General features: G+C 44.0%; 1 protein-coding gene across 14 annotated transcripts in view; it reads right to left on the reverse strand.

Moving 5' to 3' along the window:
- The window catches only part of RAI1 (retinoic acid induced 1), a 325,207-nt gene that overhangs the window by 152,869 nt on the left and 156,176 nt on the right, over positions 1–16,162 (reverse strand). For 6 of the 14 annotated variants that reach the window (XR_011168269.1, XR_011168266.1, XR_011168271.1 and 3 more), the window contains one exon: positions 9,214–9,632. The exons of the other annotated variants lie outside the window; for them this stretch is intronic. The gene's annotated coding sequence lies outside the window, so the exon portion shown is untranslated. Of the gene's footprint in view, positions 1–9,213; positions 9,633–16,162 lie in introns of those variants that run through there. 14 annotated transcript variants of the gene reach the window in all.

A 16,162-nucleotide genomic window follows, 5' to 3' on the forward strand; every position in this document is an offset into this window, starting at 1 on the left:
TTAATCTGGTACTTGCCTGTTTACATGATGGAGCTCCCTGTTCTCCCCAGTATCTAGACTGACTACTTCAGACTCGTCTCTTTAATATCTGCCATTATTCACCAAGTACCATCCTGCCTCCAAGCCTTAATGACTCCCTTTCCCTTAAAAACAAACACCCCAACAAAAATCCCCTGAAATGCTTTTTCTATTTCTCTTTCACAAATGCCATATTCCAGGGCACACCTCCTCCATGAGGCTTTCCATGACCTCCCAAACCCATAATAGCCATCATGTTGCCCTCTGTGTCTCAGCCTTAAGGAAAGCTAGGCGGGCATATGTGATGAGATGATGTGTGGGAAAGGAGCAAGGCCAGAACTTTCAGGATCCTTTCTACTCTATGATTCTTTGCATAATGAGTTTTGGAGGAGAGGGGGCATAGAAATATCAAGTCATTTCTTTATTATGCCATATGTTGGTATGAGATTGTAATTAGATGGCAGTCCATTCGATTATAAGCTCCTTGAGGACAGAACTGTCTTCTGTCTCTTTTTGTACCCCCAGCACTTAGTACAATGCCTGTCACATAGTAGATGCTTAATAAATATTTATGGATTGATTGGTTCATAATAGCAAGATATGAGAGCTGGAAGGGATGCTGTGGTTTGCAGCAGAGATTAGACGAGTTAAATGACTCATTTGGAGTCACAGTGAACCAGCATCAGAGCGGAGACTAGAGCTCAGATCTCCTGACTCCCCTTTTTGTGCTGTAAAACCTCACTGATCTGAAACTTTGGCTCCTCTGAAGTAGATACTACTGTGAATAGACTCATGTCAACAGACCGAGGTTGGAAGCAGCATTTACCTCTCTTGGTTTCCAGTGATCCAGACCTATGTCTTGGTCTAAATCATGTCATGAGTGGGCGGGACCATCCTGGGACAAAACTGCGAAATAAATGTCTCTCTATCCTTCTTTCTCCAATCCCTCTTCTCTTGTGGTAATCCCTGATTCAGGTGCCTAAGGTCCTTCTCTGGCTTTGCCTTCCTCAGGGAGCACCCCCACTGCAGACCTTTCCCTACCTCCCCAGTCTGGACACTAGACATTCATTAATGCAGCCTACAATTATGTTAGCCTTTGGGCCTGCCATGGCATATTGCTGACTCACACCGAGCTTGTGTTCAACTAAAACCTCACGTCTTTTTCACATTAACTGCTGTGGGTTTCCACCACAGTTGTCGTATGGGTAAGATCCCTGTCCCTAGGAAGCAGAGAGCCAGTATATCCCTCGAAATAACATAGGAGACCAATAACAAATTATAATTTTTCCCTGTCAACAGTGTATTATATACTAATCGTACTGTATATATAATATTGTATTGTTGTATTATATAATACAAATAATGTCATGCTCACTGACACCTGGATACTTTTGTTCATCCTCTACCAGGAGTAATCTCTCTTCTGACCTTTACCAATCAATTTCTATCTATTCTTTAAAATCCAGTGCAAGTTCTAATAGCATCTTCTACTTCTGCTCTATCTGCCACAATGCCTAGCACAGAACTTGGGCCCATAGCAAGTGGTCAATAGAGACTGATTGATTAAATTCATCCTGTAAAGTGTTACCAGATGCTAATGATGTCATTAGTATTTTCTTTCAATACAACATATTTGCATTTTAACTGGAGTCTTTTGGACATGAGAGTTAAGAACTCTTTGCACAGGAGAGGGAAAGCTGTTCTTATTTTTCCCCTGCGGAGCCCCAGATCAGACAGGGAAACCATGTGTCCATGGGACAAAATCATAAACAGACACCAGCAGAGCATACTGAGGCCATGGAGCAGAATCAGAAAATAAGACTCTTCAGTTATCATACATCAGCCCTGAGGGCCACGGCCACATACAGTCATAGTAATGGCTTTAAGAAGTTTCATCTTTTAATATAGGAAGCATAGCCAAACATAGACATAATGTTCAGATTGGTAAATGTCAAGATTAATTGACTTTATGTTATACTTTTGGGTCAATGTCCAACCTGAGGTTTGAGGTCATGAGGTATGGCATAAGGGAAAAATGAATGGATGGGGAGGCAAAAGACCCAAGTTCTAATCTCAACTTTCTCAATGATACGCTGTCTGACCTTGAGTATTTCCCTTCATCTCTGTATGTCTCAGTTTCCTCCTTTATGAAATGAGGGGTTAGATATACCAAGACCCCTCTCAGCTCTCGCAGTCTAATAATTCAGCTTCGAATAAGGCTTACTAAATATAATGCCTACTTTGTGCCAGGCACAAGTATTATCTCACTAGAATTTGGTGGGTTAATATGAAGCTCAGGAAAGCTCTTTTCTCTATGATAATTGTGCCCTTAGCTATGCGTGTATTCTGGATAGTGCTGACATTATCTAGTTAATCATAAACATAACTAGGTTTCAAGTTTAGCTATATAGTGTTTGAGTGGGCACACACATAAGTGTATGCCTGCATAGCATGTGGTATGTATTTGCATTTGTGTACTACTTGCACGTATATGTATTATGTTCATTCAGTGTATAAAGTGTATATACATATATGTGATATATGTATGTTGGGTATGTGTATATATTAAGACTGAGAGAGAAAGCAATCAAGAGAGAGGCCTCACAATCTTTAAGCTCTGATAAGGGCACATCTGAGCAGCTTACACATTCTCATAGAATTCTGTCTCCCTTGTCATCTTTTCTCACTCCCAACCCCACTTCCTGCCCACCCAACCCAACTGAAACAGAGAAGGCCCAAGGGATGATGGTTCTTCCCCTTGGGGCTCTGGAGCTCAGTGGTTTTATGCTGAAGACTGGAAGCCCAAGGACTGTGAGTTCTATTCACTTGTTCCTGAACCAAGGTCTTTCTGTGATTTTAATTCCCTTGCCTGTTAGTTTGCTCATCTAACACAAGAGGCTTAGCACACTCTCCGACTCTCTCAGCAGTACTTTTTCACATGAATGAAACTACAAGCCCAGTGTGAGGTTCCCTGCTCTACACACATAGGAAACACTAAACTATAAGCTCTTCTAGGGCAAGGACCATTCCTCATAATCCTTTTACGTTTCCTTTGACTCCTGGCACAGGGCTGGGTGTGTCACAAGTGCTCACTGAATGATTAAATGAATGACCAGACATCTGCTGGGCCACAGGCTGGGCATGTTTCGTGGATCAAGAAGGAGGTGGCTTTGTAAAAGCAGCAGCAGCAGCAGCAGCAGCAATGACAACATGGTCGCTTCACAGCAGGCTTGGCCTAGGCTAAGAAAGCCTGATGTGGTCTAGCTAGTCTCCCTCTTCATCTCTGAAACAATTAAAGGCAGCAGTTCAGTTAAAGTGAAGGTTTTTTTCTCATATGGAGTGGGTGCTCAAATCCTGTGTTCCTGAAGGAGAAGACACTACCCCTTGAGAGAGACATTAGAACCACTCAGAGTTGTGTGCGCAGTGCCATGCTCCCAGGACTCCCAGAAAGGCAATTTGGGGTCACTGGTCTCACCCAGAACAACAAACCAAAGCTATAAAGGAATGGGAAACAGCAGGACTAGAGACTCAGGCAGTTGAATATCCTCTCCTCTCCTCTCCTCTCCTCTCCTTTCCTTTCTTCTCCTCTCCTCTTCTCTTCTCTCTTCTTTTCTCTCCTCTCTTCTTTTTCTTCTGTACTTTGCTTCACTGGATGCTGCCATAAACTTCTATAAGATAACTCCGCCAATGGGAGGAGGGAAGGAAGAAGAGAAAACTCCTCCCTCCCCATTGCTGCACTCTCCAAAAGATGCAAGGGAAAAAGTGAAGATTAAGTTCTCAAGAACTGAGTTCTTCCAAAGCTAGGTGTCTTCCCAGCTCTTTCCATTGCTTTTGATCTATGTTACAAAGGGGTATGGCTGGTCCTTTTGACCAATCATCAGTTACCTTCATCTAAAGGTCGGTCGCCTCTTTATTCCAAAGGTGCAAATGAGGCCCTCAAAGTCTGAAATCTTGTATCTAGATCTCGTTGTCTCTATTGTCTTCCCCTTATACTCTGTAATTTAATTGATCAAGCTCAGGACTCAAACTGGAAGTCCCTGATCAACCTCCCCCCCACCCCCAAACTCTACCACAAGTTACATATTACTGTTTCTCACAAATAAATTTGGGTACTTTGGGCACATTTATCTGTATTCCCAATTGCGTATGTCTGTCTAGTACTTTGGGGAGACTCACGTGTTGTCCTTTCCAATGTTTCTCTCAGGAACTTTCACTAGAGACTAGAGACAATCTATGTGGCAAGGTTTTATGGAAATAGAAAAATTAATAGTATTTTGGGAGGGTCCAGGTCTACCATATCTGGTGAGCTGGGAGATTATACTAACCCCCAAATATCAGATTTTGCAAATTTAATAACCAAATAACATTTTTCAAAATTCTCATAAATTATTGCCAATCCTGGGGCATGTAAAGGTTTGGGTTAACCCAAAGAAAATTGGAACAGCAAAAAAATAAAGAAAATAAACTTATAAAAAAAAGAGAAAACTAATTTCCTCTCTTAGAAGGAAGGTCTGATGCCAAATGGGCCCTGAGCACAAAGTAAGGCTTTTCCAACAGGAATTGGACACCTGAGGTTGACTGGACGTCACTTCCTCACCTTCAGGTGATAAATTAAATTATCCTGGGTGAAAATTCTTCTAAGGGTCCTTCTGGCACAAAGACAATCCAATACAATGGATCTCTATAAAACCACAGGGTATTACAAATGGAGGTCAAGAAAAAAAAATTTTCTCCACTGGAGTCTTGTAGCACATAAAGCATTCCAAATTGAAGTCCAAAGTCAAGCTTGAACAAGTAGACTAGCTTAAAAACCTAAGTCAAGGAAACTAAGAAAGGCCTCAGAGATGTGTGGGGCCACCCAAAAAGGATTAAGGAGCTGACTTGAAGCTGACTGAGATTTTAGGCCTTCAGGCAAACCTTTGGCTATGAACATACCATTGGTAAGGATCTCAGACAAGTTGTATGAATTCATGCTACAGCACAGAGAACATTCTAGATCTGCTAAAAAATTTTTTAAAAAATGAATGTGCATAACGGGGGACTCTCAATAACCTTATCTCTGATGAGTCCTCTGTGTGGCTCTAGGTTCATTGTTAGGCACCAGAATTCCAGGGATGCAACATCCAGACCCCTTGTATCAACTTCCATACTCATAATGGTCCAGTAATACAACCCATATCACTTCTTGCCATTCCACTTCTCCTTCTGTTTTGTACCTCAAAATCCTGTTCTTTATCCTCACTATGAACTTAATGCCTTAACCCTTCAATTCTTTCCCTGGCCATTACCCATGCACTGGCTGCATTTTCCCTTTCCCATTTTAATCCTTTGGTGAAACAATTCAGCTCTGTGCTGTCCTAATTTCTCCTTGTTCCCTGAAGCTATCCCTGATCTTGCCCTGCCCAGACTCAGCTTTCAATTACTCCCACCATCCACTGATTTTGCTCATATGCAAAGCAGTAGAAAATCATGAAACCATGCTGACTGGATCCACTAGGAATTTATGTTATATAATCCCAACCCGGCCCTCACTGTGGCATGGCAATCCATTTACATCTCCCTAACTGACTCACTATTCCACTTACCACAGCTGCTCTTCCAAACCTTTTCATCTCCTTAAACCTTTCCATAGTTTCCCCTACCTCAATGTTGTCAGCTGGGAACCTTGACTCAGATTTTACTGAAAAAAATTAGGCCATTCACCTAGAACTCTCTCTTCAGCCTCCTTCTCATCTCACACCATGTATATGCATTTTACAACCAGCTCCTCCTTCACTCATCTCATGAGGAGGTGGCCTCTCTTCCTTACCAAGGCTATCTCCTCTATGTGTCCAAATGATCCCATTCCATCATGTCTTCTTTAGCTGACTGCCCCTTCTATCATCCCCATTCTCTCATTAATCCTCTTCTTGTCTACTGGCTGCTTCCCTACTGCCTACAAACACATCCATGTCGCCTTAAAAAACCCTCTCTTCATCCATCCATCCCTGCTAGCTAACATCCCCTAACTCTCCTCCCTTTTGTAGCTAACCTCTTTGAAAAAGCTTGTCTATAATCGGCATCTCCACTTCCTTTGCTCTCACTCTCTTCTTAATTCCCTTCAGTCTCGCTTCTAACCTCAACATTTGACTTCAATAACTTTCTTTTTTTTTTTTTTTTTTGCTTTTTTTGGAGGGGGAAGGTAGGGCAATTGGGGTTAATTGACTTGCCCAAGGTCACACAGCTGGTTTTATGTTAAGTGTCTGAGGCCGCATTTGAACTCAGGTCCTCCTGACTCCAGGGCCGGTGCTCTATTCACTGCGCCACCTAGCTGCCCCTACTTCAATAACTTTCAAAATTACCGATGATCTTTTAATCGCCAAATCTAATATCCTTTTCCCGGTGCTTCTCAACCATTTTGCAGCCTTTGATACTGTCAGTCACCCTCGTCTCCTTGACACTATCTTTCCTCTAGGGTTAGGATAGTGCTGTGTCCTAGTTACAGTCCTTCTCAGCCTCCTTTGTGAATCTTTATCCAGACCACACCCATTAACCAAAGGCTCTCCCAAGGCTCAGGCCTGGGTCCAGTGATGTCTCCCACTCCCATGGATTCAATCAGATCTACTTATTTGTCCTAACTCTCTTCCGACCTTGTCTCAGGTCTTCTATTAACTATTATTATCTACCTTGAACTGGATGTTCAATAGACATCTTAAACCCAACATGTCCAAAACTGAACTCTGTGTCTTTTCCCCCCAATGCCTTTCCTATTACTACCGAGGGTGCCATCAACCCCACAGTCACACAGGCTCACAACTTAGGTGTCATCCTCAATTCACGGCCCCCCCCCATCCCATCCAATCTGTTGCCAAGCTCCGTTGATGTTTTCTCTTGGTAGCATCTCTAGTATACGTCCTTTCCTTTCCTGTGACTGTCACCACCCTCATGGACCATGATATCACATCATTCCTAAATGACTACAATAGCCTGGTGGTTGCTCTCCCAACCACAAGTCTCTCCCCATTCCAATCCCATTCTCAGTAGGTGAAAATGATCTCCCTGAATGCAGGTCTAGCCATGTTATATACCCTATCGACCCCCTCCCCTCCCATTTAATGAATGACAGTGGCTCCCTCTCACCTCTAGAACCAAAATTTAAAATCTATTGGTGTCTGCTATTTGAAGCCCTTTTTAACTTGGCCCTCTACTAACTTTCCAGTTTTTTTCACTCATGCCAGCTTTAGAATCCAGTGATACTGAGCTCCTTGATGTTCTTTGCACAAGACACTCCATCTCCCAACTTGGGGCATTTTCACTGGCTGAACCCATGCCTAGAATTCTCTCCTCACCTCTGTCTCCTGGATTCCTTCAAGTCTTAGATAAAATACCAGCTTCTCCAAGAAATCTTTCTCTATCCCCCTAAGGCCTTGCCCCTGTCGACCTCTATTGTATCCTGTCTAGGTATTATTTCTATATAGTTGGTTGCATGTTGCCTCCCCATTAGACTTTGAGTCCTTTTATATCCCTAGCACTTAGCATAGTGCCTGGTACACAGTCAGTGCTACATAAATGCTTTCTGGGGACTGACTACATAAGCATTCGACCATGCAAAAACTATCTCAAAGCAACTGGCCTGATTTGTAAAGGAAACACATCATAAAACTCTAATTACAGTCTGAAAACAAAAGAAAAATACTAAATACTGGTGTAGCAGGGGGTTGATCAGAGATTCCTGATTAATTGAGTCCCCCTAGTCCACTTGACAAAATTGCAGGATGTGAGGGCTAGGTAACAGAGAGAACCAGGGGAAAGTCATGCTTGTCAGACTTTGAGTGACTGAATTTATATGGGGCAGGTAACAAAGACAATGAGATGAAAGGATAGGTCCCTTTCAAACTCTGGCCCATTTGTTCCTCATAAAGGGTGTGCCCATTTGGACATTGATTGGCTCATTTACATATGAAATGGCCAGGAAACTAGGTGAGGCTTGGCAAGACAATGAACTTTCCTCTGGGGAGAGATAGCTTTGGTAGAGTTTGGAGTCAGTCAAAAGAGAAAGCAATTAGCTCTGGGTGTGGAGAAGACAGCTATGGAAGAACTCCGCATTCTTCACCTTTTCCTTTGTGCCTCTTAAAGAATGTAGCAAGGGAGGCCAAAGGATTTCTTTCTCTTCCTCCTCCATCCACCCCCACTATGAGCAATGGCATTTTGCAGCAGATGTATGTGGACACAGGAGACAGCAGAGTGCAAGCCTGGGTGTCCAGCTGTAGTCAGAATGAACAAGTTTTTGAGAGAAGTCCATGGTCTAGTGCCTGGACTGGGGATCCTTCTCAGGAGATGGTAGACCATAGAATTTAGGTTCCTTTTAATTCTAGGGAAGGGTTTCTGGTGTTTTCTGGGAAAAGACATTGCGCTATCTAGGTCAAGATTTCATTTAAGTCAGAAGCTGGAGGCAGTGGTGACTAAGGCCAAGTAGTGGGGCAGCATCCAGTATAGACTTTGAGGTCAAGGTCAGTGGGAGAAATGTAAGAATGTCAGCTCTGTTGCATCAGATGTGTGAATTGCTTTTTTTGGTCATTTGTTTTGGTCACATGAGTTGTCTACATGTGTGTGCCTCTCGACTTGAAATTTATGTGTTTACTTTTCTACCAATGCTATTTGTAGGAAAGTCCACCCTACATTTGTGGAGGATGTATTTTGTATTGCTACTATTCTTACTATACTATTTCAATAAGTACTTTTGTCTAGTCCTAATTATATCCTCTGGCTGACTAGAGTAAAGACAGATACATCAATGGGGGCTCATGAGCTATAGCTTTAAAAGTTCTCTGAGGGACCCAGCCTTCAAAGTGCAAGGTAGAAAGGTAGCCCAAAGGGGCTGCTACATTAATTTTTTCTTAAAGATCCCTATACTATTAGGGCATCTGAAAATGAGAATCCCAGAAAAGTCTGCAAGATTTTACCAGAGACCTGACCTCCCAATCCCCCATCAAGAGGTTCTAACTCTGGACTCATGCAGATGGAGTTCATCCTTGTAGCGGGGGAGTGAGTTAGCCTCCTCCTAATTTTTCTTTCTGGCTAGTTCCTATCCTGGAGCAGAACTCAGAGGAGAAATCTTTAAATCAAAACTTAGTTATGGATGACGCATGTCTCCCCCCAAAGTGGGTAACTGGCCCTCTTTAGAAACAGTACTCAATGTACAAAATAGCTATCAGATATGTTAGGAATTTACTTTTATTTCCTTTACTACTGAAAATGTTTAATACAGAAAAGAACTCAAAGGTACACCTTAACAAATACAGAGAAACACGTTCATTATACTTTCTTTGGAGGAAGGACAACTTCATGGTACTGCTGAACAGATATTGAGGCTTTTCTCGTTCACTTTTGTCCTGCCCAGTTGGAACCCTTCACAAGGTCCAGATCTGGCCAGTCAGGGCGCAGGTTGAGTTTTCTTAATCCTTTCAGCATTAGCATCTTCCTGGTGATGGTGCTTCTCTGAGAACTGGTGCTGTTTCAGGAATCACCTCCTGGTGGATAGACAGCACCTGACTCAGAAACTCTTGACCTCTTGACCTCACAAGGTTACTGTAAAGACTGGAAACATCCATTTCTCAGGATCTCTGGTCACTGGCCTGTGCTCAGGGAAAAAAGGAGAAAATAGAAGGTGGCCAAAGACTGGGGCTCACCTAGGCAAGCACACGTGGTCATCACCATGTGATTGATGAAATTACAGGCTGTAAGGGGCAGGCATTGTCACCATTGCCACTGAAGGTAAAGAGGAGGAAAGAAGTCCTTTTCATTCCCACCCACACTAGAAGTCCAAGAGTATTAGAAGAATCCCAGGTCAAGGGACTGACCTCCTCATTTCCTCTTAGAGCCACCAAGGGCAGTTCCTCATCATTCTATCGCCAATCATTTTTGAGGCAGTTCCCATTACTGGTGACCAACTGGGAGGCATCACCTCTGTGACCAATCATCATATGATCCATGTGTCATTTCAACAAGACACACGTCCTTCAGCAAGAGGCCAGAGCACATGTTATACACAGAAGGACTAAGGCATATGCCCAGCTCTATGGGAGGAACCCCAGTCCAGGAGATCACTTCGGTCTACCTGACTATCTCCATTATGCTCTCCTCACACTTAAGTATTCACTGTCTTCAACAAATCAACTGGCTTGCTTTTGCCAATTAGGGAGAGCCATGTAGTTCTGTGGAGCATAGGGAAGCTCAAGCATTGTCCTTTCAGGTACCTCCACCAAGATACTGTATCACAGTTTCTCAACAAAGTTTACATGGCCCAGTTCTTAATAGTCTCCTGAATGTCATGCAAAGGGTCATAGTAGTCCATCTGGAAAGGGGCCAGAGCATATGTCCTAGAGAAAGTGAGCACAGTACATGCCCCTTGGTATGTACCAGAGTATATATACATATGCACATACATATACACATATATACACACATACATACATATATACATACACACATACACACACCACACACACACATATATAAATACCTCCATAGGAGGAGCCCACAGACCAGGAAGTACCACTGAGTACCCCATCATATAAGTATATCCTAAATACAGGCAAAATAAATATGTTAACTTGGAAGGGAAGGGACAAGTACCTGTGGGTAATCAGAAGAGGTCTCCTGTGGAAGATAGTACTTCAGCTGAGTTTTTAAGGAAATGAGGGGTTCTAAGAGGTGGAGTGAAGGAGGGAAATCATCCCAAGAATGAGGGCAGTCAGTGCAAAGACATGGAGATGGGAGATCACCTGTGTGATAAATAGTTCAAAGGCCAATATGGCCAGACTATAAGCTGTAAGAAGGACAGTAATGTATAAGAAGACTGGAGAATTTGGTTGGGACCAGGCTCGGAAGGGCTTTCAGAAAAGCCAAAGAGAAGAGTTTATATTTAATATCTTAATGATCTTAATTATATTTAATCGCTTAACAATGATCTTAATAAACAGAAGAGTTTATATTTAATCTTAGAAAAAGCTGGGAGACACTGGAGTTTATTGAGTAAGGCTCAGAACTGGGCTTTAGGAAAACCACTTCGGCAGCCATGCAGAAGACGGATGGGAGAGGTAAGAGAGTAGTCTGAGGTGATGAGGGCCTGAGCTAGGGTGGTGGATATGTGAGTGAGGAGACGGGGACATATGTGAGAACATGGTACAGGCAGAACTGATAAGATCTGGCAACTGATTGGATACGTGGGGTAGGTGAGAATAAGGAGTCGAGGCAGACTCTATGGCGAAGAAGCCAGAACACTGGAAAGATTACTATCTGCCTTTGACAGAAATAGGGAAGTCTGAAAAAGGAGTGGGTTTGGGGGGAAATGTAAGTTCTATTTTAGATATGTTGAAGCTACCAAAAAGGACTTTGCCCACCATGTAGAAAGCTGCTAGGCCAGGTTGGCAAGTAGTTAGTGAGGGAATCTCAGAGCCTTCCCTGGAAAATCCCTTCATATGAAAGACGGGATGAGCCTTGGAATGGAAATCTGAGTTCTGGCTATGCCAATTAACTTGATATATGACCCTGGGCAATTCAGTGACCCACTATCTACCTCATTTTCCTCAAATGTTGAAATGGAGGGGTAGTGATGGTGAAGGTTGATTAAATAATCCTTAAAGTCCTCCCAACCCTGACATTCTCTCTCTCTGTCTCTGTTTCTGTCTCTGTCTCCTGTCTCCCTCCATCTCCCTTCTTCTCTGTCTCTCCTCTCTCCTTTTCTGTCTCTCTCCCTTTCTCTCTCCGCCTTTCATTCTCTCCTCTCCCCCTTCTCTTTCTCTCTCCTCTCTGCCCTTTCTCTGTCTCTCCTTTCCCTCCCTCCCTTTCTCTCTCTCTCTCTCACTCTCTCCTCCTCTCTCTCTTTCTTCTCTCTCCCTCCCTCCCTTTTTGTGTCTCTATCTCCTTCCCTCCCTTTCTCCCCCTCCCTTCCTCTTTTCCTTTCTCTCCCTCTCCTCTTCACAAGTGGGATGTGCACAGGAATGGCTCAATCAAGATATAATAATTTTTAATTAACATGTGGATCATTTCACAGGCTGATCTCCTTGGAGACAAAAGAGAAGATGTTCTCTTAAGATTTCCCTTTGCTTCCCCTTTTCTCCCTTCCCTGGCCCCACCAAGGTCTCCCTGATTTCAACCATATATCGTCAGCCTTGAAAACCACACAAAAAGCAGATTCTTGATCTTTCCCTTTTTCTTTGGGGTACTAACATACACATGCATACACACATTTATGCACGTACACAACCTCACATAAACACAAATATATAAACAAAATTTGAACAGACTAACAGAAGGGTATATATATACACACATGTACACACAAAGATAAATAGATGAAAATACTTTTTTCAGTGTGCTTTCAGATTCACATACACAATTTCATACACACTGACATCCACACAGACTCAAACACAGGCTAACACAGAATTACAGTCAAACGTATATAATTATACACAGAGACATGGACTAACATACAAAGATAGGTACATGCTTATGTAAATCCAGGCATACACATACATATACACAGAGATACAACTGCAGATGTATCCAGATACATGCAAAAACAGGCACACATATCCATAAAGAGGTACCCACAGACACACAAGAGAGACACATACGAAAACACAGAAGCCAAAGGGATGGGCTGGAAGGGAAGGAATAGAATGTTCCTGTCCTCTTATGGTAAGTCAAGACAATAACCATCTTTCCACCTCCCCTGAAGCTGGCCTGCTGCCCCCCTCCCCAGGAGAACTGGGAACAGAGGGCACTGACATTAATACCTGGCCCAGAGGGAATCTGCCAAGGGCCTCGGTGCATGAGAATCAGGTGTCTCCCTCGACCCTCCCCCAGCCCCAGCCAGAGCCCAGGAGAAGTCAGCAGTGGCCCCTGGGGCAGTCACTCCGGCCATGGATCGCTTGCTGCAAGCTCTCTCCTGTCCTTCTGCTGCTTCTCACTTGTTTTCTTCCATGGAATGGCCCTTGGCAACTGCTACTGTAAAAGGGCCAGCCTGACCAAGCTGGGCCACAAGGTACACCCACTGCCTCCTGTTCTAATGATTGCTTTGGGGATGAGGGAATGAGGAGGAAGGGTCAGGGTTCAGTGATAAGAGTGCTTGGCTTGTTCCAGAGGAGGGCTTCCTTTTTCTATCCCCCCCCCTTTCCCTCGCTGTTCTCTCTTCTCTCTCTTTTGCTCTCCCCTTTCTTCCTCCTTTCTCTCTCTTCTCTCTCCTCTCTCCCTCTTCTTTCTCTCCTTCTTGCTCTCTTTTCCTCTTCTCTCTTGTTTTTTCTCTTTCTCCTTTATATCTCTCTTCCTTCTTTCCCTTTCTTCCTTTTGAGTCTCTTCTTTCCATCACCCTTCTCCTCCCCACATCACTTAGGAAGATTAACCTCTTTGGCCTCATCATCTCATGCTCAGAGAATATCTGGACTGAAGATATCTAAACTCAGGAAGGTAAGAAGCCACTGCTCATCCCAAATGGCCCATTTAAATCGATGCCTCTCTCCAGGTTATGAATGGGTAAAGTAAAAGGTGATAGGAATCATCACAGTTGGATTACAGCCATCTAGCCCCTTCTGGTCTCAAGTCCCTTGGTCTAACCACTGGATCCCATTCCCCATTTAGTGGGCTTGACTATTTTTGTTCCAATATCCCCCAGTGAGGGGAAGCTCTCAAGTTTAGATTTCCCCAAGGAGGAACACAACAGTCAAAGACCCAGGCCCCAAGATTCACTCCATCAGTCAAGACTCTCCTAGCTTGATCACCTTCTCTTTCTGTAAGGCAGACTCTCACTCCACCTCCCAGTCTCTCAGTTTTCTCCTTTGAGAAATGGGAAGATATTCTCCTCCTCTTCCTGGCATAGGGAAAAGGTTGCAATGAGACTCTAGACCCTCTGCAGTTTGCAGGAGGAAGGAGTGGGATGGGTGTTGGATGAGTGCCCAGGACTATCATTTGGCCTGAAATCCTTCCCAGTTCTCAAGCTGGGATGAGAGGAATTTCAGAGGAATTGCTGCAACATGGTCACTGACAGCATACCATTCCTTTTGCATCTGAGGCTCCCTCCACAGCCCTCTGTACTGGTATCCCCACCCCTTTCTTCACTCTTCTCCTTTTGCAATTCTCCAGGCCTGTGGCCTGGCCTGGGCTCTCAGAGAAAACAGGAGAGATCCCAGAATCAGCTGAAATGTGGCCAGTGCATCTGCACACACACACACACACACACACACACACACACACACACACTCTCTCTCTCTCTCTCTCTCTCTCTCTCTCTCTCTCTCTCAGAATATTCTGACAAGAGTAATGAACTGGCAGTCAGAAGACCTGTATTCTAGTTCTGGCTACACAGCTTCTAGCTGGATGAACTTGGGAATGTTTCAACCTCAATTTCCTATAGAATGGTGATAAAAATAACTTCCCTCCTTTGGGGATGGGGGTTATGGGATCAGAAAAGATATTTGTGAAAGCATTATGCATATATGAGATTACTGCATATACACATACAGATGTAGACACATACATCTTCGTACATGAACAATATATTTCTTTGTAACAATACAGAGAAACATCAAGCCTACACACAGGCCTACACCCCCCAAACATGCATGATCACAGACACACACACTTATTCATGCACACTAGCATACACAAATGTACACACATGTATGTACCTATCACACATATGTTTTCTCTTTGAGGAACTCAGCCTTAGCTGAAAGGCAGAGCTGGGCTGGTGAGGAGAACCTGGTGAATGGAAAGACATGAGTCCTTTGGGATCAGTGTTCCCAATCTTAAGGAGAAAAATGATGGTTCTGGTCTGGAGAGAGCCCAGGGCTGGGAGCCAGAAGGACTGGGCTCCAGGCCCAGGAGACAATAACTCACTCAGTGACCTTGGGAAAAGTTACTTTCTTGGACCTCAGTTTCCCCATCTGTGATACAGTAATCCTTCTTTTCTCTTGTCCTTCAGAGATAAGGATGAGAATGAATGATTTCAATGGCTCAAGGCCAAGCTTCATAACCAAGGGAGGTGGGTACAAACTGGTAGGAGAGGGCAGCTTGTGGATGAGCCCATAAGCCCCAGTCAAAACTTTGAGAGTCTGTTCTGAGAGAGATGGTGCTTCTACAGATCTGGCCCATTCCTTGGGAGGGGCCCCCAAGGGGATGGAAATGGGACACTTCCTCAACTAATAATTTTCAAGACTGAGCTGAGGATGCAGGTGGGAAAATGAATTAAGAAGGGGTGGTGAACCACAGTCACAGTCAGGGTGGCAGGGTGGGAGAAGGGAGCTTATTAGAGAAGCTAAATCTTTCAGGAGAATGCTGTCCCTAAGCAGAAGATTCTACTCTCAGTGTCTGCAGAGTACTCAAATATACCTTCCAGAGCAAATCAAAATATCCAGCTTCTAATTACAGTTTAAAGTAAAGGGGGGGGGGAAGAGAAGGGAGGTCTTCCCACCCTTGGTTTAATTGGAGAAACTGTGAATTCACCACCTTTTGCTTCTTCCTTCTTCCTCTCCCCGAACTCTGCTTCCCACCCGCTTCAGCCCTGGCTCTTAAACCTTGTAACAGTGTGTGGGAGAGTGCCCGGGAGTGAGCCAGTCAATGGGTGTTTGTCAGTCTCGGAGTCAGAGCCAGGAGAGCCTTCCAGATTACCCCAGGGACCAAAGTTTGTGGGGGAAGCCAGTCAATAACGCTGGGGAAACCAAGGCTCGTTAGTGACTTCTTTTCTTTTTGAGGCTGTCCATGATGTTCATTTTCATTTGATTTGTCACCTGGAAAGGCTGTGTGTGTGTGTGTGTGCGCGCGTGTGTGTGTTGGTAGTGGGGGAGGTTGGATAAGGCAGAGACAATGATTTTTCCCTAGTCTTTCTCCCACACTCTGGGGAGGTACTATATGTCAGTGTGTGGGGCTATTCAGGTCAATCTCTGATTTGGGGGGCCAATTAGCCTCCTGGGGTGTGTGTGAGTGAGTAAGAAAATGAGAAAAAAAGATTCCAATATATGCCAGCCCCTTCCTCCTCTTCTGGAGACTAGAGGGGAAGAGCTTTTTTGGCTAAGCTTTCATCCTTCCTGTTGGAACCGTTCCTCTCCCTCCCTCCAACACACACACACACACACACACACACACACACACACACACACACACA

The sequence above is a fragment of the Petaurus breviceps genome, unplaced genomic scaffold (assembly GCF_028583685.1).
Source record: "Petaurus breviceps papuanus isolate PSGF00001 unplaced genomic scaffold, PetGlider_PUasm1.0 183, whole genome shotgun sequence".
In the NCBI taxonomy this organism is placed as follows: Eukaryota; Metazoa; Chordata; class Mammalia; order Diprotodontia; family Petauridae; genus Petaurus; species Petaurus breviceps.